This window comes from Monodelphis domestica, chromosome 2, assembly GCF_027887165.1.
Source record: "Monodelphis domestica isolate mMonDom1 chromosome 2, mMonDom1.pri, whole genome shotgun sequence".
In the NCBI taxonomy this organism is placed as follows: Eukaryota; Metazoa; Chordata; class Mammalia; order Didelphimorphia; family Didelphidae; genus Monodelphis; species Monodelphis domestica.
In genome coordinates, this window is record NC_077228.1 from 412,793,392 (window position 1) to 412,818,782 (window position 25,391).

At 38.8% G+C, this 25,391-nt stretch overlaps 1 pseudogene; it reads left to right on the forward strand.

Annotated features, from left to right (window-relative positions):
* Positions 1–5,042: 5,042 nt before the first annotated feature.
* Positions 5,043–6,636, forward strand: LOC100618170 (RNA-binding protein EWS-like; annotated as a pseudogene).
* Positions 6,637–25,391: the final 18,755 nt, after the last annotated feature.

The following is a 25,391-nucleotide window of genomic DNA, read 5'->3' on the forward strand; positions in this document are numbered from 1 at the left end:
TTTTCAAAGTGGGGTTTAGGGGAGACAGCTGATGTTTAAGGTTGGCTCAGAGAGAGGAGAGGTGGTTTGAATATTTTGCCCCTTCTGCCTTCCCTCCTTAGCTTAGGCAGCTCTCCCAAATTCTTCTGTCCCTTTTTTTCTCCCTCCACTACTTGAGACCAAAGGGTCTCCCCTTGATCTGTTCACTCACACTTGATTCACAGCTTGGGGAAAAGATAACTATTTTAATGTCAACTCAATCAGGCTAATACAAAAGGAATAACTAGCACGGAAAGAATGGGAGAGGAAAGTGGGGAAAAGAAGGTCCCTATCTCTATCTAAACCTTTTCCCCTCCGTCCTCAAGTTTGGGGGGAACTCAGGCTTGGCAGCCTGAGCCCCCTGAGAGAAAGTCAGGTTGACTCACCCTGTGTTTGGCCCCTTGGCCACAGTTCAGACTCAAGGTAACAGGAGCTGAAGTAAAGTTGGACAGAGATTTTAAAATGTCTTTCTCAGGTTTCCTCTTCAATAATCTTTTCAGTTGGGAAATGTTGGGGGGAAAGATTTCAAGTCACAGACAGGAAAAAGTGAGTAATCTCAGAAGAAAGTCTTTTTCAACCATCTCTCTTCCTCTTTTCCTGACTGAGAGACCAACTTCTCTACCATCCAGAGTCTTCTCTTCCAGATTCCAAACTCCTGGGACTCCTCCCCCATAGAGGTCATCAGTTTCACATATTCTTCAGTCTGGCACTTTTTCTTTAGTGCCAGCCTCTATCACACCTGATCTCCCAAGGACCAAGTTTTTTTTCTCCATCATTTTCTGCTCTTCGACCTTTTCCCAGCCCTCAAACCCACCAGGTCTTCCCTCCAGATCACAATAATCCATAGTTTAACAACTATAATCAAATGAACACTACAATTGCCTCTGCAAAGGACATGGCACTCAACTGCCTTATTGTTCCACTTATTATCCCTATGATTTCCCTGAACAAAATACATTTTTTCTGGCTACAACCCAGCTTCATATACACATTTTCTCTTCTGTTAGAATGATTGTAAATTCTTTGAGGACAGAGACCATCTTACTTTTGTATTTGTATAGCTAGCACATAGTATAGTATTTGCAATATAAATACCTAAATGCCTTTTCATTCATGTCTTCCATGCTTCTCTATATGCTTTATATTTTATGTGCCTTTCAATAGTATATGAACTCTAAGAAAACAGATTGTTTCATTTTTTTTCTTTGTATCCGTAGCACACTGCTTGACACATTGTAGATGCTAAACAAATGTTTGTTGGTTGATTCCTATTTTCTTTCAGTGCAATAATATTCCATTCCCTTAGTATACCACCCTTTTTCATGGAAATATTATCTTTCCTATGTACTAGTAAGAGAGTGTTGCCATACATTTTTCAGGGTAATGTGTTATTTTCTACTAGCTATACTAGTTAATGCCTTTTTCTAAAAATTATTAAAATGAGAGAAACTCAAAATGATGGGAAAAGGCAGGGCTTCAGCCTAAGCTTTCCCAAATTCCCCTCTAAACTACTTTGAAATGATGATCATTCTCAATTCTACTTTTCCAGGCTTAACCTTTCTGCTGATCTTTAGTTTTATATCTTTAATTGCCTATTAGACACTAAGAAAACCCTTTCCAGTTCCCTTTTGTGTGTTATTTCCTTTGTATTTGTAGGCAGAAAGGAAGAACCATTGAGGAAGAGTTTTAAGATTATAAGAGTAAACGGAATAATGAAGGAAGGGAATTAAATCAGGGGCCCAGGTTACCTTCTCTGAGCCAGAAGCAAGGGAGAAAGTGAGTAGAGATTTAGAGGTTTCTTTAAAGAGCCATAATGGGAGCAGCTAGGCAAGGACAGTGAATAAAGATCCAGTCCTGGATTCAAATGTGGCCTCTGACACTTCTTAGCTGTGTGATCCTGGGCAAATCACTTAACCTCATTTGTCTAGAGTTGTTCCTAAGAAAGAAAGTAAGGGTTAAAAAAAAAAGGCATTGTGGCATATTAGATAGAAATGTTGGACCTAGAGTAAGGAAGACTTGACTATGAATCTCCTTTCTTAGCTCTGTGACTAGGTCACATGACCTGAAATGCCTCTTTTGTAAAATAGATCTGGGTATCATGAAACTTCATAGGGATAGATACTGAACCTATTATTTTACCAGGATACCAGTTTCCTCTCTGGTGAGGAAACTCCTTCTACCAATCAGTTTGGTATCAGATCTGCAATTTATAGTCTTAAGAAATGCCTAGAGAATAGGGACTTAAAGTGATTTGCCCAGGCTCACATAACTAGTATGTACCATTGGCAAGATTTGAAGCTGGGAGTATGCTCAGAGAAAAGGTAGAGAGAGGGCTGTAGTGGAATCTTGCCTCTGATGCTTAGTTTTCTCAGCTGTAAAATAAGAAGGTCGCATTGGATGATCTTTGAGGTTTCTTTTAGTGCAAAACCTATGATCCTATGATATCCTGAAAATAAGATTGTTTATGTTAGTTCTTGATTATTTCAATTTCTACTACTTTTCCTTCCATTTTATTTTTTCTTTAAATTTTTTATTTCATTAAATAGTTCCCAATTATGAGTAAAAACTTTTTTTTAACATCCATTTGAATTTCAAACTTGATTCCTTCTCCCCCCTCACCCCCCAACTTCTCCAAGGATATCCAAGGATATCTCCTCACCCATTAAGAAGGCAAACAACATGTTATCAATTCCATTGACTTTAAAAAATATATTTTAGCCAGGGGAAAAAAAAAACCCTGCTCTTTTAGGTAAGATGTTCTCTCTTCAAAAATAAACGAAATAAGAATCCAGGGACCGATCAGACTTTTTAGTAATGGGATGAAATTTTGCAATTAAAGATTCCATTTTCTCTTTCATAGCCAACACTTCTCTTTTTGTTTCCTATTTCTTGCTCTAGGTTGTTGAGCATATTCATGTTTACAACATTTGATTGGTGTCTTATATCTTTGTTTTTCATGGACCTTGGACTTACGTGGCTTATTAGATTTCTTGGCACTGTTGATTCAAGGAAAATACATAAACTTTATTCAGATGTTAAGGTCCACTTATATGAATTAGTATTAAGAAGGAAGAGGAGCTCTTTGAATTTGATGAACTATTTATCTCCCCTGGCCAGGGATCTGAAGTTATAGCTGTCTATCCTTGCTGAGTATTTGCTTAGATATCTTTGTTTAGTATTTGTAATTAGTAAATTTATAATTATTATTTTCTATATTGATTCAGTCTCTCCAGATCTGGGACTTTCTGTTGGGAACATCATGCACCTAAGATATTTGACATAATTGGCAGAGTTTGTTGGGATTGTTGGACTTGTTTGTTAGAAGGAGGGGTGAAGTTAGCAAAGGAAGAAAGATTGGAGGGGTTTTCTTTAGTGGTATGAACTATCATTGGTACTATTATAATGATGTCCCCAGTTTAGACTTCAACAGTTGTTGAAGTTTGAAAGTAGGTAAAAGATAAACAATGAAATGTTAAATAAAGATTGCATACCTTAAATGCAATTTTGAGGTTTTGGATGAATTGCTTATTTAAAAAAAAGTTGGAAGACACAGTTACCTTCCCATAACTATTCATTTGCATAAGATCCTACAGGAAACTGGGGAATGTTCTAGGGTGCTCATCATAAGTTAATGTGAGATACTTTGCTGAGTGAATTGAGCCCTGTACCAGGAACATTTGGCTGGGGAGTGGGGTGGCTATAATTCTCTTAACTCTTGCTTGGAAGGTGACAGTCCTTAGATTAGGACTGAAGAGGTTTCAATCAATCCTAAACCCAGAATCTCTGCCCTTTTAAAAGGATCTCAATAGCATTCTAGTAGAAGAGGGCACTGTAATATCTCAGCTGAAAGAGCATAAAAACAGTATCTAATTGAACCTGATCCTAGAGGTGGTATAAACTGCAACCAATTCATTGAAAAGCAAACCCAGGGAATCCAGTGGACTGACCTTTCCAACAGAGATTCTAAGACCTAAGAAGAGTAAGTTCAGATGTACCACATCACTTCCTCTTTGGGGAGACATACCAGCCTGGCAATGAATGGACTTCCATCACTGACACCAATGCTCCAAATTTAACTTAAAAAAATAGAATTTATTCCCAGATATCTCACTTTTCCCTCCCTTTACCACAGAAGGCACCACCCAACAAAAAGATATGTATATATACACTTTATCATTTGGGTTTCTGTTGGTCAGTTCTTTCTCTGGAGGTAGACATTCAAAAGTCACTCTTCAAATATTAATTCTGTAACTATATATAACATTCTCTTGATTCTACTCTTTTCACTCTTTACTATTTCATGTAGGTCTTTTCAAGTTGTTTTTTTTTTTTTAAATTAACTTGCTCATTTCTTATATAGTACAGTAGAATTCCATCACAATCGTATGTCACAGTTTGTTCAGCCATTCCCTAACTGATGCTTATTCCCTCAATTTCCACTTCTTTGTCATCCCAAAGAGAACTGCTATAAATATTTTGGAACATATGAATTCTTTTCCTTTTTACCCTGATTGCCTTGGGAAACAGACCTGGGTCTAAGGTTATACACAGTTTTATAACTAACTGGGCCTTATTCCTGTACAAGTTAAATTTAAAAGAGTTTGTCCTTAGAATTTTATAAAGTTTTTTAGAATTACTTGGATAGGTAAAAGATCAGAATTAGGTAAAAGGATAAAAGTAAAATGCCTCATCTAAACTACCACATAGGTGGTCTCAGCCTGGCCACTGCAGCAGCTCCCCGCAGCATGATAACCTGAGATAGAGAGCAAGGACTTCCTATATTGCCTCTTTTATTCCTTCTCTTTACACCTGGATCAATTTCAGAACCATGTCCGGATCAAGTCCATATCAACTATGATGGATCTGGAGTCAGAAAGACCCAAGTTCAAATCCTGACTCAGACATTTATTAGCTGTGTGACTGGACAGGATACTTGACTTCACTTTGCCTTGGTTTCCTTATCAATAAAATAAGGACAATAGCACCTATTTCCTAGGTTTGTTGTGAGGATCAAATGAACCACCCAATCATCCTATGCAGCCCAATATGCATCTGGCACCCAGCCTGCTCACCCAACCTATGGGCAGCAGCCAGCAACTGTAACCCCTGCAAGACCCCAGGGTGGTAGCAAGCCCACTGAGACTAGTCAGCCTCAATCTAGTACAGCAGACTACAGCCAACCCAGCCTAGGATATGGGCAGAGCAACTACAGTTACCCACAGGTGCCCGGAAGCTACCCCATGCAGCCAGTCACTGTACCTCTATTCTATCCTCCAACCAGCCATTCCTCTACCCAGCCGAGTAGTTATGATCAGAGCAGTTACTCCCAGCAGAATACCTATGGGCAGCAGAGCAGCTATGGGCAATAGCCCCGAACTAGTAACCTCCCCCCCCCCAAACTGGATCCTACAACCAGGCTCCAAGCCAATATAGCCAACAGAGCAGCAGCTATGGGCAGCAGAGTGCATTCCGGCAGGACCATCTCAGTGGTGTGGGTGTGTGTATATGGGCAAGGAATCTGGAGGCTTTTCTGGACCTGGAGAAAACTGGAGCATGAGTGGCCCTGATAACCCGGGCAGGGGAAGAGGGGGAATTGATAGTAGAGGCATGAACAGAGTTGGGCAGGAAGGAGGAGGACCCGGTGGAATGGGCACTGGAGAACAAGGTGGCTTCAATAAGCCTGGTGGACCTATGGAAGAAGGACCAGACCTTGACTTAGGCTCACCTGTAGATCCAAATGAAGACTGAAAACAATGCAATTTACATACAGGGACTGAATGAGAGCATGACTACCTGCCAGCTGGCAGACTTTTTCACAGTGTGGGGTTGTCAAAATGAACAAAAGGACTGGGCAACCAATGATAAACATTTACTCAGACAAGGAAGCCAGAAAACACAAAGGAAACGCTACTGTGTCCTAGGGTTGACCCACCTACTGCAAAGGCTGCAACAGAATGGTTTAATGGAAAAGATTTCCAAGGGAGCAAAAAGAGTCTCTTGCTCAGAAGAAACCTCCAATGAACAGCATTTGAGGTGGCATGCCACCCTGTGAAGACAGAGGGATGCCTTCCCCTCTCCGAGGAGGTCCTGGAGGACCAGGGGGGCCAGGGGGGCCCATGGGTCTAAGGGGAAGTAGAGGAGGAGACAGGGGAGGTTTTCCACCAAGAGGTCCCAGGGGGAGGAGGAAATGTCCAGCACAGAGCAGGAGATTGACAGTGCCCTAATCCAGGTTGTGGAAACCAGAATTTTGCCTGGAGAACAAGAATGTAATCAGTGCAAGGATCCTAAGCTGGAGGGATTTCTGCCACCACCCTTTCCACCTCCAGATGGTGATCATGGCAAAAGTGGCCCTGGTGGCATGAGGGGTGACAGAGGTGGCCTCATGGACCATGGTGGGCCTGGTGGTATGTTCCGAGAAGGCTGAGATGGAGACAGAGGTGGCTTTCAGGGATGTTGAGGCATGGACCAAGGGGGCTTTGGTGGAGGAAGAAGAGGAGGCCCTGGGGGCCCTCCTGGACCTCTCATGGAGCAAATGGGCAGCAGAAGAGGAAGTCTTGGCAGGCCGGGAAAGATGGATAAAGGTGAGCATCCCATGAGCGCAGAGACTGACCCTACTAGGCACAGAAACCCTGCAGAGCTGCATTTGCTACCAGATTTACTTTTTAAACCAGAAAATGTTTTAAATTTATAATTCCATATTTATAATGTTGGCCACAACATTATGATTATTCCTTGTCTGTACTTTTGTATTTTTCACCATTTGTGGAGAAACATTAAAACAAGTTAAATGGTTAAAAAAAAAAGGAATAATAAGGCAAAGGACTAGGGGATATGGTATGGTATTATTAGAAGAAAGAAGAGAAAGAAGATAATATTTTAGGGTAGCAGACTCGTTGAAAACAAGGGAATTATACATTCTTACTTTTTGCTTTTACATGTTAATTTTGCAGTTATTTTGGAGAGGAGACATCCTTCAAATCCTTTTGGCTTTGATGACTAGTTTTCTTTTTCTGCTTTCTTTTCTCTTTAGACAACCTTTGATCATCTCTACTATGACCTTGTGATTACTTTATGATCTAGTGACACCTTAGCTGTTGTGAGTGTTGGGGGTTAGTTGTGGTTTTGACTATAGTTCCTTCTTCCATTCTCCTATATTGTTAGAAGTTTGCCTTATTTCCTGTTCTCACTGTGTTGGATTTTAAAAAGTTGCTTTTGTAGGGGAAAATTAGGAACCACAGTCATTTAATAACATATTGATGGGTTAATAATGTAAAAGTCCCCCAACCACCTGGTTATCTAATAACCTTGGGCAAGCCATTTAACCTCAATCTGCCTCATTTTCTTTTTTTTTTAAATAATTTTTATTTGATCATTTCCAAGCATTATTCATTAGAGATAAAGATCATTTTCTTTTCCTCCCCCCCAACCCCATAGCCGACGCGTGATTCCACTGGGTTTCACATGTGTTCTTGATTCGAACCCATTTCCATGTTGTTGGTATTTGCACTAGAGTGTTCATTTACAGTCTCTCCTCAGTCATTTCCCCTCAGCCCCTGTAGTCAAGCAGTTGCTTTTCCTCGATGTTTTTACTCCCACAGTTTATCCTCTGCTTGTGGATAGTGTTTTTTAGATCCCTGCAAGTTGTTCTGGGACATTGCATTGACCCTAATGGAGAAGTCCATTACCTTCGATTGTACCACAGTGTATTAGTCTCTGTGTACAATGTTTTCCTGTTTCTGCTCCTTTTGCTCTGCATCACTTCCTGGAGGTTGTTCCAGTCTCCATGGAATTCCTCCACTTAATTATTCCTTTTAGCACAATAATATTCCATCACCAACATATACCACAATTTGTTCAGCCATTCATTCCCCAATTGAAGGGCATCCCCTCATTTTCCAATTTTTGGCCACCACAAAGAGTGCAGCTATGAATATTCTTGTACAAGTCTTTTTCCTTATTATCTCTTTGGGGTACAAACCCAGCAGTGCTATGGCTGGATCAAAGGGCAGACAGGCTTTTATCACCCTTTGGGCATAGTTCCAAATTGCCCTCCAGAATGGTTGGATCAATTCACAACTCCACCAGCAATGACTTAGTGTCCCTACTTTTCTGCATCCCCTCCAGCATTCATTACTTTCCATAGCTGTCATGTTAGCCAATCTGCTAGGTGTGAGGTGATACCTCAGAGTTGTTTTGATTTGCATCTCTCTGATTATAAGAGATGTAGAACACTTTTTCATGTGCTTATTAATAGTTTTGATTTCTTTGGCTGAGAACTGCCTGTTCATGTCCCTTGCCCATTTATCAATTGGAGAATGGCTTGATTTTTTGTACAATTGATTTAGTCCTTTGTAAATTTGAGTAATTAAACCTTTGTCAGAGGTTTTTATGAAGATTGCTTCCCAAATTGTTGCTTTCCTTCTGATTTTAGTTATATTGGTTTTGTTTGTACAAAAGCTTTTTAATTTGATGCAGTTGAAATTATTTATTTTACATTTTGTGACTCTTTCTTTGTCTTGCTTGGTTTTAAAGTCTTTCCCTTCCCAAAGGTCTGACATGTATACTATTCTGTGTTTGCCTAATTTACGGGGCCGAGCCAGGTGGGGTGGGCAGCAGGTCCAGAGCCTGTAGCAGCTTTGCGAGGGTACAAAACCTTGGCCAGAGAGATATGGCTCAAAAAAACTTTTTTTTCTAGGTACTAGATATTAAAAGTTGAACTAAAGATCAGAAAAGAAATCAGAAGATTGAAAGTTTTTTTCCCTATTAGGTCGCCAACTGTAAAGATTAAAATTTAGGGGAGACGGGGAGACTGAGGCATCTGAGGCAGGTAGAAATTAGTTTCTCTCTGCAAGGAGTATTATAAATTTTTAGAGGTTTATTGAAGATTAAGGATTAAAGAAAATACAGGATAAGAACACGTGTCCAGGCCATAGAGTGGCCTAGACACAACCTCACCTACATTATGAAAAAAAGCCAGGCCTGCCCCAAAACGGAAGTCCAAGAGTCCCAAGAGAGAGTGACCTCAAAAGCCTTTGAATCAGCTTGAATACCTTCTCGATCTTGGCCAAGGTGAGATTACAAGGCATTCTGGGAAAGTGGAGCAAAGGCTTGTGGGGATTGTAGTCCTGTATTCAAGTCTATTTTTTATACTCCCCCCCTACTCCCTTGGTTTTCCCTTCTCCCTTGCCTTGTTGGGTAAGATAGAATTCAAGATCCCAATGGATCTGGATGTTCTTCCCTCTCAGAGTTGATTTCCCTGAGAGTAATGTTTAAGTAAAAACTCTCTTCCCCTCCTTCTTATAGGAGTTTTCTTCCCCTCCCCTTCTTGTGTGAATCTTTGTGTGAGAAAGATTATTCTATTTGGTTTTTCTTTTCCCCCTCTTTACATATTACGTTTTCCCCACGTTAATATACATAGATTGATATAAATGTAGTCCTTACAGAAGAAAGTTTGGGTAAAAGAAAAAGATAACATTTTTCTCCTTTTCCCTTTCCTTCATATTTACCTTTTCAGGTATTCCATGCTCTTTGTTTTTCGATATTGAACTTTCCACAGAGCTCTGGTCTTTTCTTTGCAAAAACTTGGAAATCTTCTATTTTGTTGAATGCCCATACTTTCCCTTGGAAGTATATAGTCAGTTTTGATGGGTAGCTGATTCTTGGTTGAAGGCCCAGCTCTCTTGCCTTTCTGAAAATCATGTTCCATGCCTTACGATCATTCAGAGTAGAACTTGCAAGGTCTTGTGTGACCCTGATTGGCATTCCTTTATATCTAAATTGTCTTTTTCTGGCTTCCTGTAGGATTTTTTCTTTTGTTTGAGAGCTTTGGAATTTGGCAATTACATTCCTGGGAGTTGCCTTTTGGGGGTTTAGTGTAGAAGGTGTTCTGTGAACTCTTTTAATGCCTGTATTGCCCCCTTGTTCTAGGATCTCTGGGCAATTTTCTTTGATTATATCTTTTATTACGATGTCGAGTTTGCTGTTTATTTCTGGCTTTTCTGGTAGTTCAATTATTCTTAAATTGTCTCTTCTCCCTGTATTTTCCAAGTCTATGGCCTTGTCAGTGAGATATTTTATGTTTTCTTCTAATTTCTTGGTCTTTTGGCTTTGCTTTATTAATTCTTGCTCTTTTACATGCTCGCTGTCTTCCAGTTGCCTAATTCTGACCTTTAAAGACTGGTTTTCCTTTTCACTTTGGTCAAACTGGTTTTGTAGATGCATGAATTTCTTTTGCATTATTTCCCACTTTTCCTCCCAGAAGGCTTCCATCTTTTTGATCATTTCTGATTCAAGTTCTTCATGGGTTTGTGGAGAGTTTCCATTTCCTTTGGAAGGTTTCGGAGCATTTGCTTGTGTTTCCTCTTCTATCTCCTCTGTATTTTGTATTTTTGCTCCACAAAACGTATCCAAAGTCACCCCCTTCTTCTTGTTTTTATTGGCGTTTTGAGGCTTTTCTGTGCTGTTTGCCATCTCTATCTGGGTGGGGAGAACTAGCTTTTCTTATCTCTGTCTGGTGTTCAGAGGCTTTAGCCCCAGGCAAATTGTCCATTCTATGCAGTTGTTGTTCTGTCTTCCTGAGGAAGCCAGGAATTGCTGGTGTTTCGATGTTACTGCCCTCCTCGGTTCCCTCCTGATGCTTCTCTGTTGTCTTACTTCCACGCTCTGAGCCTGGCTTGGCACTCTCCACAATGTATCTTAGTGACTTTGTGGGCCAGAAGTGGGACAGAAGAGCCTGCACTCTGAGGGGGGAGGGACTGCGGCTTCCCAGAGCTCTGAGGGCTCCTGATAGGATTAACTTCAGCTGGGTTGGGCTGAGTGTGCCCTGAAGCAGGGACCTTCTGTGAGACTCGGATGGAAGGAGCCATCCAGGGGGCTACAGGTTCCCCCCTGTCTCTCTCTGTTTCCCTGCTGTCTGTGTTGGGTGCCCCCATGACTGAGTCAGGTTGTTTTCAGGATGCGGCCTTCAGAATAGCCGGCCCTGAGGTCCTTTTGCAGGCTCTGAGGTTCCCACTGCTGCCTTGGACTCAGCGCTCTGGGTTGGGGTGGGTGGGTCCTGGTACCTTCCTTCTGCCTACCCCTTAGGTCCGAGTGATCTCGGGTTCTGGCTTTTGGGGGGCCGTACCTTTTGATCCAGGTCCAGGAGGAGGGTTCCCGGGTTCTATGCTGTTGTTCATTTTGAATTTCGGTGCCCTAGGAGCAGATAGTTTGAGATGGGTAAGGAAGGGTTTCCAGAGATCTGAACTTTAGCTTTCTCTAAGCCGCCATCTTGACCAGAAGTGCCTCAGTTTCTACAACTATAAAATAGGGTTAATACTAGTATCTACCTCAGAGGGTTGTTATGAGAATAAAATGAGATAATATTTGTAAAGCATTTAGCACTGGACCTGGCACATGGTATGTGCTCAATAAATACTAGCTATTATTATTATTATTATTACTGCTACTATTGAAGGAGAAATAAAACATAGCACCCTGTGCAAAAACACAGTAAAACAGATGATCCCATCCACTGTTGCAATAACTGTTTGTTTTTCTTGAATAAGACACCTGTAGCTTTGTCTAAATAAAGTCTTGAATAATTGTAAAATATTTGATCTCTTGCCTTTGAATAGAGAATATTTTCTTGTTCCAGTAAAAAATCCTACCAGTTCCAAATACTCCCCCTTTCTCCTTTGGATGATTTCCTCTTTATCTATCCCTCTATCTCCCATGAAATGCTTTAATTATCCATCCCAAGTTGCCACAGAATCCTGCTATATTCCGTAAGTAGAACTGAAAGTTTATAAAAAACTAAATCTGTGTCCTAGGAAGCTGTAGATGCTATCAGTGAGCAATATTTCTTAGCACATTAATACATTTCTTTGCTTTCAATTTGACCTATTTTCTTTAACCAAGAGTTAGCTGATCTTTACCAATGAGTATGCTTCTCTCCAAAGATTCCATTCCTGCCCGTTAAAAGAATTCCCTCACAATTTGGTATCAGAAGGGGGATGACTATGGCTCCCTCTAAACTTGTAGAAGGATGAGACAGACACCTGGGAATATTGGAGTTTGCCTGAAGAAAGAGTTTTCCCTCAGGCTTAGTCCTAGCTGACCAAAGGATCTGACACCTATTGATTCTCAATCCTCAGGGTTCTATATAGTATGAATGCTTGCTTTCTTGGGGGAAAAAGTGGAATTATTTTTCAAGAAATTCTTTCAAGGAATTATTTTTTAAAAATAATGTCTTTTGAAAGGAGGAAATAGAAACCAGCACAATATAAAGGTTTTGTACTTCAAGATACCTGTGAATAATAGAAAACAGGTTTGGAAAATGTGAATTTTCTATCTGTCTTTGGATTTATAATCTCATTAATATGAATATTCTCAGGCTACAGTTCAACAGTTTTAACATAAATTCTTCATTACATCTTATCCAAATCTATTTAATAGTTAATATTCAATTTCTGCCTATGCACAAGGTGTCACAAGCTCCCAGAGGTGTTGTGAGGATCAGAAGAAATAATATTTGTAAATCATTTAGTTGGGACTTAATGGTAGCTGGGGAAGTCAATAGGTTGAGATGAAGAGGGAAAGAATTTTGGGTATGAGGGACAGACAAAAAAAAAGATAGTATTCAGAGATAAAATGTCTTGTTCATTAAACAGCTTAGGAGGCTACTATCATTCATAATTTTTGTTGTTGTTCAGTCATTTCATTTGTGTCTGATTCTTCATGACTTCATTTGGTGTTTTTTGGCAAAGATCATGGAGTCATCAGTCATTTCCATCACTAATAATATCTAACAATTCTATAACAAGTACTATGTGCCAAGCACTGTGCTAAGTGCTTCCTGAGGATTTTTAAGTAGGGGAGTGACTTGTTAAAAGTGACATTTAGGATAAATTAACCTAGACATATATAAAAGACATATGTGTGTGTGTGTGTAGATATTGATATCTATCTTTGCATAAGACATTAAAGTCAGAAAGTCCAATTTAAAAATATCTTTAAAAGTTCAGGAATAATGTGATGAGGGTTAGTCTAGGCTGGTAGAATTAAGAATGGAGAGGATTAAATCAATGGACATTTGTTAATACTAATTCTAGTAATTAATTCTAGTATGCTTGAAATGATAGTGTCTTTATTTTTAGAATGCAAATCAGGGCAACTGGAAAATGCCTAAAAAAATTGAGTCACGGGGATGAAATGAAATATTTTGGACTGCAAGCAATGATTAAAAATTATTTTAGAGAATCCTGGGCAGTAGGAGCTGATGCATTGAAGTGAACATAGCCTTTGGAAAGCAATGTATATACATATACATATACATATACATAATAGCATTGTAAAGAAAAGCAATTTTGAAAGGCTTAAGAGTTTTGATCAAAGCAATGACCAGCCATGTCTCTAGAGAACCTTTGATGAAACATGCTATCCACCTCCTGAAAGAGAACTGATGGAGCCAGGGTACACAGACATATATTTTTAGACATTGCTATTGTATAAATTAATTTTGCTTGACTATTCTCATTTGTTACAAAACAAAGGTTTTTCTTTCTGTTGACTGGGAAGAGATTTAGGGGCTAGAAATAGTGATGGTTAGAAACAAAGGACCACTGTAATATTTTTAAAAACTCAAAAAAGAGAACAGAAATTCAGAAAGCAGTGAAGAAGATGAAGGCAGTTTCGAAAGTAAGGTATAGAATTTATGTGATTAAAAAAGAACAGGTGTTATGATATGGAGATTTACAATTTCATATAGAATCCTCATTTTGTGTTGTGCTCTGTGTGTGTATACAAATGAACTTGCTTTTTGGTGTTGAAGTTTAATAGTAGTAGTAGTCGCATGTAGCATTCATATAGTGCCTACTGTGTTCTAGGAATTGTGCTAAGTGCTTTGCAAATGTCTCATTTGATCTTCACAACAACACTGCTATTATTATAATAATTTTATAGATGAATAAACTGAGGTAAACATTAAGTGACTTGTTCAAAATCACCTAGCTATTAAGTATCTGACAATGGATTTGAACCCACATCTTCCTGATTCTAGGCCCTGACTCACTTTGCCACCTAGCTGTCCTAATTAAATTAAAATTAAAATTAAATTAATTGAATTAAATTTTTTAAAAGAATGTAAATCAGTGTAATGTAATTTTTTGTAATGTAATGTAAATTTTTGAAGTTTGCACTATTTCAAAGAATATGATTATGGGACTTTAGTAAATTCCTGCCACAATATCGTTATCTTTCCACTAACTGATATTCAGCCTGGCATAGAGATGACCAAAGTTTAGGTTGCTAGAGCAAAAAATCTGATAAGGCCTGTCAAACTGGGAAGTCTTACTGTTAAGCAATGGATCTATTTATATGCCTATCATACAAAGATCAGTCTAGCTAAACCTTATGGGTCTTATTATTGGAATGTTGGCCATAGGGGAGTAATACAGAGATGTGTGTGTGTGTGTGTGTGTGTGTGTGTGTGTGTGTGTGTGTGTGTGTGTGTGTTTGTAATACTCACAGAGTCTACTAAGGCATTGAAGTCTTGGGAGCCAAAATTACATATGAAGTCAAGGATCCTTTAGTTGAATTATTGGCATTTTCAGTGGAATTCCTTAAACATCAAAGTCCTAAAGAGTTAATGAGAGTGATTGAAAATGAGGATATTTTTTAAATTGCCCAGGTCATGTGATTTTATGAAGCTAATAAAGAAAAGATTTAAGAGGAGAAAATGTTTATGACATGTTTTAGTCTGTGAACTATGGCTTAATGATTATGAAACTCTCTTAAGAATTGATTTTCCTATGAAATCCAGTGGAACTGCTTGTTGGCTACAGGAAGGGGGTGGGAGGAGGGAAGGGAAAGAACATGAATCATGTAACCATAGAAAAATATTCTAAATCAATTAATTAAATAAAAATTTTCAAATTAAAAAAAAAGTTTCTTCCCCAGAGCACCTCCTTATGCTTCTAAATTGAAATATCAATCACATTGCCAAAAAATATTTCTTTATGTAGAACATGTGTTGTCTTTGCAAATAAATAGTTAAGGGGAAAAAGAATTGATTTTCCTTTGGACTAACTCTTTGCAAGGACTATATAGAATTTATGTAGATGTTATGATTCTACTGTTTGATTTTGATTATAGGTTAGAGCAGATATTTTTTCATTTGTTTGAAATGTCAGTAGGAAAGTATGCTATTATATACATCTAAACTGTTTTAAATATGAACAACAATGCAACCGATATACAAAGCAAGGTCAATATATCTTGTATCTATATACTTTAGCTGATATAATAATGTGTTCAAAAAATCATTGAGGATGAGAAGTCCCTAATTCTAGGCTTTGTTCTTTTGCTTGCCCTTGCTGACAGTCAGACCAAGAGTATGCTATTTCCAGTATTTTGGGGGTATGTATGCCTGTGTGTGTGGGGGTGTGTGTATATACAAATTTCATCAAAATCACTTCTGGTTATCTTTTTTCTTAACATTCTAGGACAACTAATGATCTATATCCATTCTGGGGAGGGGATCAAAGTACAAGAAAACTCACAAGTTTTAGTAAAAATAAATAGCAAGGTAGGGGCAATGTTGAGATTTAACATTCAAAATGTTCCTTCAAGTATTTCTTCAGAGAGTAAAATTTTTTATATATTAAGACATTTTTTTAATATCTCCATTATATGATGAATTCCCCAACATCAAAAAAGAAAAGATTGAAATTTACTTTGTAAACTAGTATTATTTTTAAAAACTGCTTGCTTTATATGATGAGAAAGGTATATAAAAAGGTCATTTTCACTTCTCTAAAATTCTTTGAGATGATTTCTCTTGGGACAACTAAACCAAAAAAAGTGAATAAGCTGTCGTTTTGAATGCTTGCATTTTGTAATTTTTTTTCTAGCAATAAAAAGGAAGTCAGAATAAAATAGCATATCTTTTAAAAATAATTCTTATGTACTTATTGTTTAAATGAATCAATGTTAGAATGTTATTAAAATTATTTTTCAGTATACCATATGTGAAGAGAGGTAATGTGTGACAATAGATAGAGGTAACTTAGGAGATTGAATGTCAGGCCTTGGACACCAGTGGTTGGGTGACTTTAGGCAAATGACTTCAACTCTCAGTATCCGCAGGAAATTCTCTCAGAATGATAAGTCAAAGAGCAGGTGCAGATCTACATTGGCAGAGGGATTTTCTTCTCAAGGAATAACCTTCCCCTGATGGAATCTAAATAAACAAATGTCTATAACTGAAAGATTAAGGAGTGTTTTTGCAGGTCAAAGAGTTCCCCAAATGTTCCATTATAATGTACTGATTCTCTTGAGAAATGGAGGGAACATTTTTTCTTGCCTTTTTTGGCAACATAGCTAATATGAAAGTATGTCTGGCATGATTTCACATGTATAATGGATATCACATTGCTTGTCTTCTCATTGAGTAAGGAAAAAGGGACAGAATTTGGAACTCAAAAGTTTTAAAACATGAAATAAGTTATAAATAAACACATTTATTTTTAAAAAAGAAGAAATGGAGGGGAAATTTTACAAGCCTTCATTTATTTTTACTGAATAACATTTCTCTCCTTGTGTGCTAGCATTCCATAGATAGGATTCATGGCAGAAATTCCTTAACTTTTGGGGAGCAATTTGTCTTAAGTGCTGTGTAATTTTTTAGTTCTCTCCTTTGAACTTTATAAAATGTGTAACAGAAAGTTTATTTATGCTAACCTGGTTGTACTTGATTTGAGAGTTTTATAAGCTTTGAGATAATTTGAGATACACTTGCCTGGTTGTTGTGAAAATGTCACTGGAAATGACTAGTATTTGGTCATATAACCAACATCTTTGGTCAATTAACATTTTTATTTTCCTGTCAGGGATTTATATGGCCAAGTTATTTCTGGTTTGTTTAGCTGCACTTAAAAACAAAACAAAACAAAGCACCTGTCTGAATATTGGGTATTTAGCACAAAAGAGGTAAGAAAAGACTTCATGGGAATCAACTATCCATAATTTTCTCTGCAGAGAATGAGGACAAATTCTTACAAAGATTTTGGGTTCAGTAGGAAGCTGAGGTCTGATGGACAGTGAAAGGAACATAATCTATGAAATGGTTCTAATTAAAGGTAAGCTATTTCTTTGTCTTGGGAAATAGGGTATAGCAGAAGCAAACTGGCTTGGAGTCAGGAAACTGGGCAGGTTCTATTCCTGACTGCCTCAAACTAGTTGCACAGTCTTAAAAAAGTCACTTCCTCTTTCTCAGATTCAGTGTCATCATATAAAAAAAAAAGGGGAAATGAGCTAAACAAATTTCAAGGTTCCATTCCCTTAACATTCTGTGTTTACCCATGAGTTAAGATTCAATGAATCAGGTTTTTAGTAGAGTATGAAATATTTCTCATTCTTGTATTTTCTCCTTATCCTATATCTATATTCAGCAGCATTATAAAACTAGTCTCCCAAACTAAGAATGCATGAAATCTCTCTTTTCTGGGTATTAAAGTCAGTCAACAAGCATTTATTAAAGGCCTCCTATGTGCCAGGCACTGTACTAAGCACTGAGGATTCAAAGAAGAGCAAAAAGACTATCCCTGACCTCAAGGAGATTACAGCCTAGTGGAGGAGACAATATACTAACAACTATGTACATATAAGTTATATGGTATAATTGGAGATAATCAATGGAGTAAAGACATTAGAATTATGGGAAAGCTAGAAAGCCCTCTTTTAGATTATGAGATTTTAGTTGGGACTTGCGGGTGACTAGAAGGTGGTAGAGGGAGAGCATTCTAGGTAAGGGAGACAGTCACTGAAAATAAGCAAAGCTGGGAAATGGAGGTCTTATTGTCTATGGAATAGCAAGGAAGCTAGTCTCACTGGGCTGCAAAGAATAAGGTGTATGAAGACTAGAAAGGTAGGAAGGGGTCAGGTTAGGAAGGATTTTCAATGCCAAATAGAGGACTTCATATTTGATCCTAGAATAGTTAATTGCATCTTTATGCTGTCCCAGATAATAGAATGAGGCACTATTAGGAGTACTGATTGTTGTTTTTTTACTGTAAGTAATATTTCCCTTTGGTAGCAGAATCTCAATGAGAGAGTTCCTCCTCTCCATGCAGATCCTTGTTGGGCACTGAGCAGTTAAATATCTTTCCCGGTGAGACACAGTCAGTAGGTTTTGAGCCCCCAGTCTTTCTGACTCGTGCACCAGTGCTCTGTCCTCCAAACCACATTGCTTTACTAAGAAGACGACAGAGTAACTGACAACATCAAGCCCTCAATGGCAGTCCTGTTTCAGGGTTCCTCTTCAGGGTAATTTGCTTCATTCTCATCCTGCACCGAATCAAGCCATTATTTTGGTCTTTTGCAGTGGGGAGAAATGGTTGCATCTGAGTATATTACATTAAATGCAACTTGGTACTTGATAGATGGTATTTGACTCGATATTGTCAGGTGGGAACAGGAAGATAACTCATTGAGTGAAGCAGCTTCTTTATAGTGGAATACTGGGTCTAGGATCTGAAGATACCTGCTTTTGAACCTTCCTCTGACACGTACTGGCTATATTACGGAGAAGTCTGATCACTTTTTTGAGCCTCAGTTTCTGTACTTACACAATGCATATTTAAAAGTCCCTGTAGCATCAAGCTCACCAGTTTATTGGAAGGATTAGATAAACTAAGACGAAGTCAGAGTTGGATCTGATGACTTCCTATGAACTGAGGCATGTGCTCTGGCCCCTTGTAGTGAAACACCATCTGACCCCTAGCTAAATAACATACCTAACTGGTGGCTCCTAGGTGAGTTTAGAGCAGAGGTTCTTAACCTTCCAAGAGATGTGTGGATAGACTTCAGAGAGTCCTTGATCTTGGATGGGGGAAAATATCTCACTATCCTTGAGTTGAAATGTTTTTTAAACTCTTACCTGTCTTAGAATCAATAATATGCATTGGTTTCAAAGCAGAAGAGTGGTAAGGGCTAGATAATGGGGTTAAGTGACTTGCCCAGGGTTACCCAGCTAGGAAATGTCTGAGGTCAGATTTGAACCCAGGATCTCCAGTCTCTAGGTCTGACTCTCAATCCACTGAGCCACCCAGCTGCTCCCCACCCTTGAATTGAAATTTAACATTTCTTCTGATTATGAATATAGACAAACATTCTGAAACGGGGTCCATAGATTTCACCAGACTGCTTAAGAGACCTATGACACAAAACAATTGAAGTACTCCTGATCTTAGTCGATCTAGGCATCCAGGTAATGCAGTAGGTAAAGCTCTGGACCTAGGGATGGAAGTTCTGAGTTCTAATTTTCCATAGACACTTATTAACTAACTGACTCTGGGGAAGTCACTCAATTTCTCTCAGCCTCAGGTTCCATATGTCTATAATGAGGGTTATAAAAACACTTCCTTTTGGGGCTATTGCAAGTTACAAGGAGGTAGCTAGGTGGCTCAGTGGATAGAGGGACTGTAAGTTAGGGAGAATTAAGTTCAAATATAGCGTTAGACACTAGCTATATGATCCTTGTCAAGTCACTTAACCTCTGTTTGCTTTAATCCACTAGCGAAGGAAATAGTAAACCATTACAGTATCTTTGCCAAGAAAATTCCATGGACAGTGTTGACATGCTGTGGTCCACAGGTCGTGAAGAGTTGGCCACAATGAATGACTCAACAGCAATCTCAAATGAGATTATACATATACATACATGTGTACATACATATAAAATACATATATAGGTGTATATAAACATACAAATACATGTAAAGTGCTTTGTAAACCATAACACTTATATATGTGTGTATATTAGTTCATATTAATATTTCTTGGTCCTTGTAACTGGAGCAAATGAGTCAGAAAAAACCTCCCACTATGTGTGTATGTGGGCAAAGGAGTGCTGAGGATTGGCTTTTAGCTTCTTCCAAGGGGTCTCTTTGTTGGGAAACAGCCAATGCTAGCTTTCCACTGGACTTTCAGCAAGGGGGCAGAGAGACTTCTCTCTTCCTTACCTTCACAAAACCATGAGAATATGTACTAGCCTCTGGTGAGCCTGAGACTAGACCTCAAGTCCTTAACTGCCTGTTACATTCTGTTTCTTTCACTGAGCACAAATTATTGAATCATGGTCTTGGCAAATGAAATTTCTAGTCTTAGAGATGTCCTTGTGAGTTCCAGAAGTTGAGAATTCCTCCTCTGAGTATTCGTTGCTCAATCAGAGTTGATTTCTCCAACAGATTTTTGGAAAAGAATGCTTCTGGCAGGTGGCCCCAAGATCCAGACATTGTTCTTGGACTGCCAATGGGAGGCAAAAGTGAAATGATCTCTTCCTGGATCCCACAGAGTCATCCTTCCCTCCTGAGAGAGTATAATATAGGCTTTAAGTGATCATCTTATGGTCTTAGAATTTGTTAATAGGTGCTTATGTGTCTTTTATTTTTTAAGCATTTCTTTTGTAGTAGAAGAAAAAATATAGCTCTTTTCATACATGATAGTTATGATGTTTCTTAAGAATATTTTTGGAAGGAATTTTGTTATAATATATTTTTGGGGAATCCCTAGGCATGAATGATAGCATAAGCTTTATTCCTGAGATTTCTCCCATAAAACTGGAGTGGAGATAAAGAGCAAGAAAATGTGAGAAAAGCCAAATTCTACCTCTCTTTGGGATCAGGCTTCTCCAGGCCTGAACCCAGACCTGCTAGAGAATAGAGCCAGGAACCTTTTCTGGAGATCTCTGGGACACTCTGCAAACCTTAAAGTTTATGTAATTATCCGCTATTATTGTACAATGGGTAATTACTGGTAAGCTTGGAACATAGACGCAGCTTATTTAACAGGAAGTAAGCAAAGAGGAAACTAACAAGGAGGATGAAATGACATTACTGTGTGAGGTACCTTGGTGTCTGGGGTCGAAGCCAAGCTACACACTGTTTTTAATATGTTTATGAAGCTACATATCTGTGCTCAAGCACTCATCATAAAGGTGGGGGATATGCATATCTTGGAGAAGCTATTGATGTTTGAGGTGCAAACAGAAGGTACACATCAGTGAGATAAATTATTATACATTGCTGTGAGGAGTCAATGTGTGTGTGTGTGTGTGTGTGTAGTGAGCTGAATGTCTACATTTCTGCAAGGGGCTCAGATCATAAATATACAGGACATAATATGTGAACTCTTGCAGGGTTTACACACCTGCTTTTTGATTGCACCTGGGCTCTCTCCAGCCACTCAGCATCCCTGAGTTCAGAGGCCAGGATGTTTATTACATATCCTTTAGGGCTAGGGGGTCTCCAAGACTTTTTGAGGTTCCTATGTCCCACCATAGTTATGTTAGTGACTTCCATAAGATTAATTCCAATTTACCTTGTATTGATCTTGTATGTATGTAAAGGTTAGCCTGTGATCTCTCCCATAAGAATCTGAGCTTCTTGAAAGTAGGGACCGCCCGGGTAATCATGGCTGCAATCTAGACGCCACACGCTTCCTCTCCCCAGCACCGAACGAAATAGACTACATCAAAGGAGCATAAAAATCACCTTTGGAGGAACAGAAGGACTCCCCAGTACTCCCCAGTACCCCACAGAGGTGAAGGTACATGGGGTTTGAACATTTCCACCCTATAATAAGAAGGAGGAAAAGCTTGCACAGAAAAGTGAACTGAGCCTCCCTTCCCCGCCCCACCTCCCCCACCAAACCAGAGTGAGCTACCTGAGCGCTCACCTGGACAGCGAGTGAGTGGGGAACGTTTCTGTCTGATGGGGCACTCCAGGGTCCTTAGGATCTGGGGACTGCCAGGAAAAAACATCCCAGGGCGGTTTCATGGGAGAATCCTGCTCTGAGTACAGGGGGCCCAGGGAGCCATACTCGGGGTGGTTGTGCTGAGCATCTGGGTGGAGCTGAACACCTGGGCAGTTTGGCTGTGATCAGGGGCCCAGCTCTCTAAGAAACCTCGGAGGCTAGGAAGAACTAGTCTGAGGCAACCTAAATTCACAGAAAACCTGCCCATATCACCCAGACCCCAGACCAAAAAGGAAAGGGGAATAAAACCACCAAAGGGACATCTCACATGGCCCAAAATCAAGCCTCCAGGAAGAAAGGGAAAAAGGTGACTATTGAAAACTTTTATGGTGGAAGTACCCAAGGAAAAGAAGAGGATGAGGATGAAATCCAAAAAAAATCAGAACATGCCTCCCAAAATGGAAACTATCAATAAGCTCTGGAAGATCTCAAACTGGAACTTACCCAAAAGATAGAAACCTGGAAAGAAAAATGGGAGAAAGAGATCAGCAGTCTGACAGATAAGACTGCTCAATTGGAAAAAGAGCTCTAAGCATCCAATAGAAGGGCAGACAAAGCTGAAAAGAAAAACCAGTCCCTATCGACCAGAATTAAGCACCTCGAAGAAAGTGAGATCATAAAACAGCAAAAATCAATAAAGCAAACCCCAAAAATTAATGAATTAGAAGAAAACATAAAATATCTCACTGAAAAGGTCACAGACTTGGAAAACAGAGGAAGAAGAGACAACCTCCGAATTATCAGTCTCCCAGAAAAACCAGTGATGGAATACTATTGTGCTAAAGGGAATAATAAAGTGGAGGAATTCCATGGAGACTGGAACAACCTCCAGGAAGTGAGGCAGAGCAAAAGGAGCAGAACCAGGAAAACATTGTACACAGAGACTGATACATTGTGGTACAATCCAAGGTGATGGACTTCTCCATTAGTGGCAATGCAATGTCCCTGAATAATCTGCAGGGATCTAAATAATACTATCCACAAGCAGAGGATAAACTGTGGGAGTAAAAACACCAATGAAAAGCAACTGCTTGATTACAGGGGTTGAGGAGATATGACTGAGGAGATACTCTAAATGAACACTCTAATGCAAATACCAACAACAGGGTAATGGGTTCGAGTCAAGAACACATGTGGAACAAGAACACCAGTGGAATCGTGTGTCGGCTATGGGAGAGAGAAAGGTGGTGGGAGGGGGGGAGGGGAGGAAAATAAAATGATCTTTGTTTCCAGTGAATAATGTTTGGAAATGACCAAATAAAATAATGTTTAAAATAAAAAAAAAAGAAAATAGGGACCAGTTTTATCTTTTTGTCCTCAACTTTTAGCATGATGCTTAGCATATAGAAAGCATTTAATAAATATTTATTGAATCTCTGAATCTATAAAAGAATACAGATAAGGTAAAAATGTCATAAAGTAATGCTGGAGAGTTGAAATACTTAAATCTTCCTCTTCTCATCCCTACCTCCCCCAGTTTAGCCAGAAATAAGGAACCTCATAAACTTGCTGTTTTAAGCCCATGCTCTCTGGGCCAATGGTTTTGAAATAGTCCTCTCGCCTAAGGGAGTCCCTCTTGGGAGAACATAGAGTTCCTGTATTGACCCTTACTTTCTGTAACTGGATTCACTGTGCCCTATTTCCCCAATGTGAATGTGGCTGTCAATAGACTAAGTCCTTGTCTGTGTGCCTAGTTTATGTCTAAGGAAAGAACTATGAGCCAGCTAGAGACATTTGGGGAAAAGAACCCCATGTAAAACAATGGAAATTAGTTCATTGCAGTGGGGAGAGGGGGAAGGAAAGAAAGGAAAAGGGTACCCAACATACAGCTCAGACATACACACTAACATAGAGTATAGTCATGTAAGGGTAGAGCCACATTGGGGAGCACAGAGACATGGGTTCATTCATCAGGAAGGGGGTGCTCCAGCAAGAAGGTATATTTATCCTGGAGGGGAGGATATTCACCAGAGGGAAGGTGGGAATTTATGAATTTAGATAGAATGTCTCACATATTTAATACTAAGATTGTTTCATTGTCTGTGGTAACTTTAAGAACAATGAAGTTTCCCTGTTAATCTCCTTAAAATATGAATATTTTTGTCTGATACCATGATTGAAACTCCTTTATTGCATTAATTTCATGTTTATTAAATTTTGTTTCAGTCTCTCATTTTCATATGTGTCTTTATAAAGTATATTTCCTGAATGCACCAAATTGTTGAGTTCTTTTTTTCTTATCAATTCTGCCATTCTCTTATTTTATTGGATTACTTCATCTATTCCTATTTAAAGATTTATTGCTAGGTTGTATTTTCATTGATTTATCTCTTTTTGTTGTTTTTTAATGTAAAATTTATTTTATTTTACTCATATTTTCCTTTTTTAATAATCAGCATTTATTTTTTTCTCTCTCCTACTTATACCTCAAATAAAAAAAAAAGAAAATCTTCATAACCAATATGGATCAACAAGTAAAACAAATTCTCATATCGGCTATGTATAAAAATATTGCCTTACATTTATGCCCTTTCCCTGGCTATTTACAAAATTCATTGTATGGTACTGATATTGTGAAACTTGATGACTTCAGGCTTCAAGCACTTGGTCTTTCTTTGGTAGCAATCTATGAATTTAATCAATCAATACCATGTCTCTAATCAAAGATCTATGCAATTTTCTTGTATTATTTCTTGCATTGTGGTAGTCAAGGTTTTTTAAAAATTTCAAATCAATGTTTTTTTAATTTACATGTAGAAACAATTTATACTTCTTCCTCTTTCCCTTCCAAGAAGGCAGGTGGGGAGGGTATGCTCCAAAGAGCTCTTCTGAGAGAGGGGAACTTGTTGAGTTTGGATGTCTTCCCTGGAGCAGACTGAATTGCCAATCAGGGGTCAGGGCAAAATATTTTTTGGAGAGTTTGTTATTAAGGAGAAAAAACAAGCTGGCGGTAGACAAAATATTATTTGGTGGACAGCTGTATCAACCTTTGAAAAATGTTATTGTCAGTATTTTTCCAAGACTTTGTTCTGTACTTCCACTCTCCCACTGTCATGATAGCCTCAAAACCATCAAACCTAATCTTATTTCAATGGTTTCCATGTAAGAGTCTATAAGCTACAACCTCCCTTAAGGGGAAACTGTCATGTACATCTAAAGACTACCAACCTCAATCTCATAATATTAGTGTTTCCTGGATCCAAGATTGGTCCTCCCTTGCCCCTTTTCTCTTTCCATTCTGGCTCCCTTTCCTCACTCCACAAAAGGCAGGGGATGCTGATTATGCAAAGAAATGAAGCACTATTGGGAGTAGAGGGCACAAGACAATATTGCAGAGTATAGAGTCAACTAGGAGTGAGAAGACTTTTGTGACTGAATTTTGAAATCAGGCTAGACTCCTAGCTCAGGTCATTCCTTTTCACATTGAGTTTACTCTGGTCAGGGGACCAGCTGGAGGATGAAGATACCCAACTTTGAGGGCCTAAATAGCAAAGGAAGGTTGGGGGCCAAAACGTGATGAGGAAATTCAGATAAAATCTATTGGAAATAGAAAAATAGAGTCTGAAAGAAGAAAAGTTCGAGGG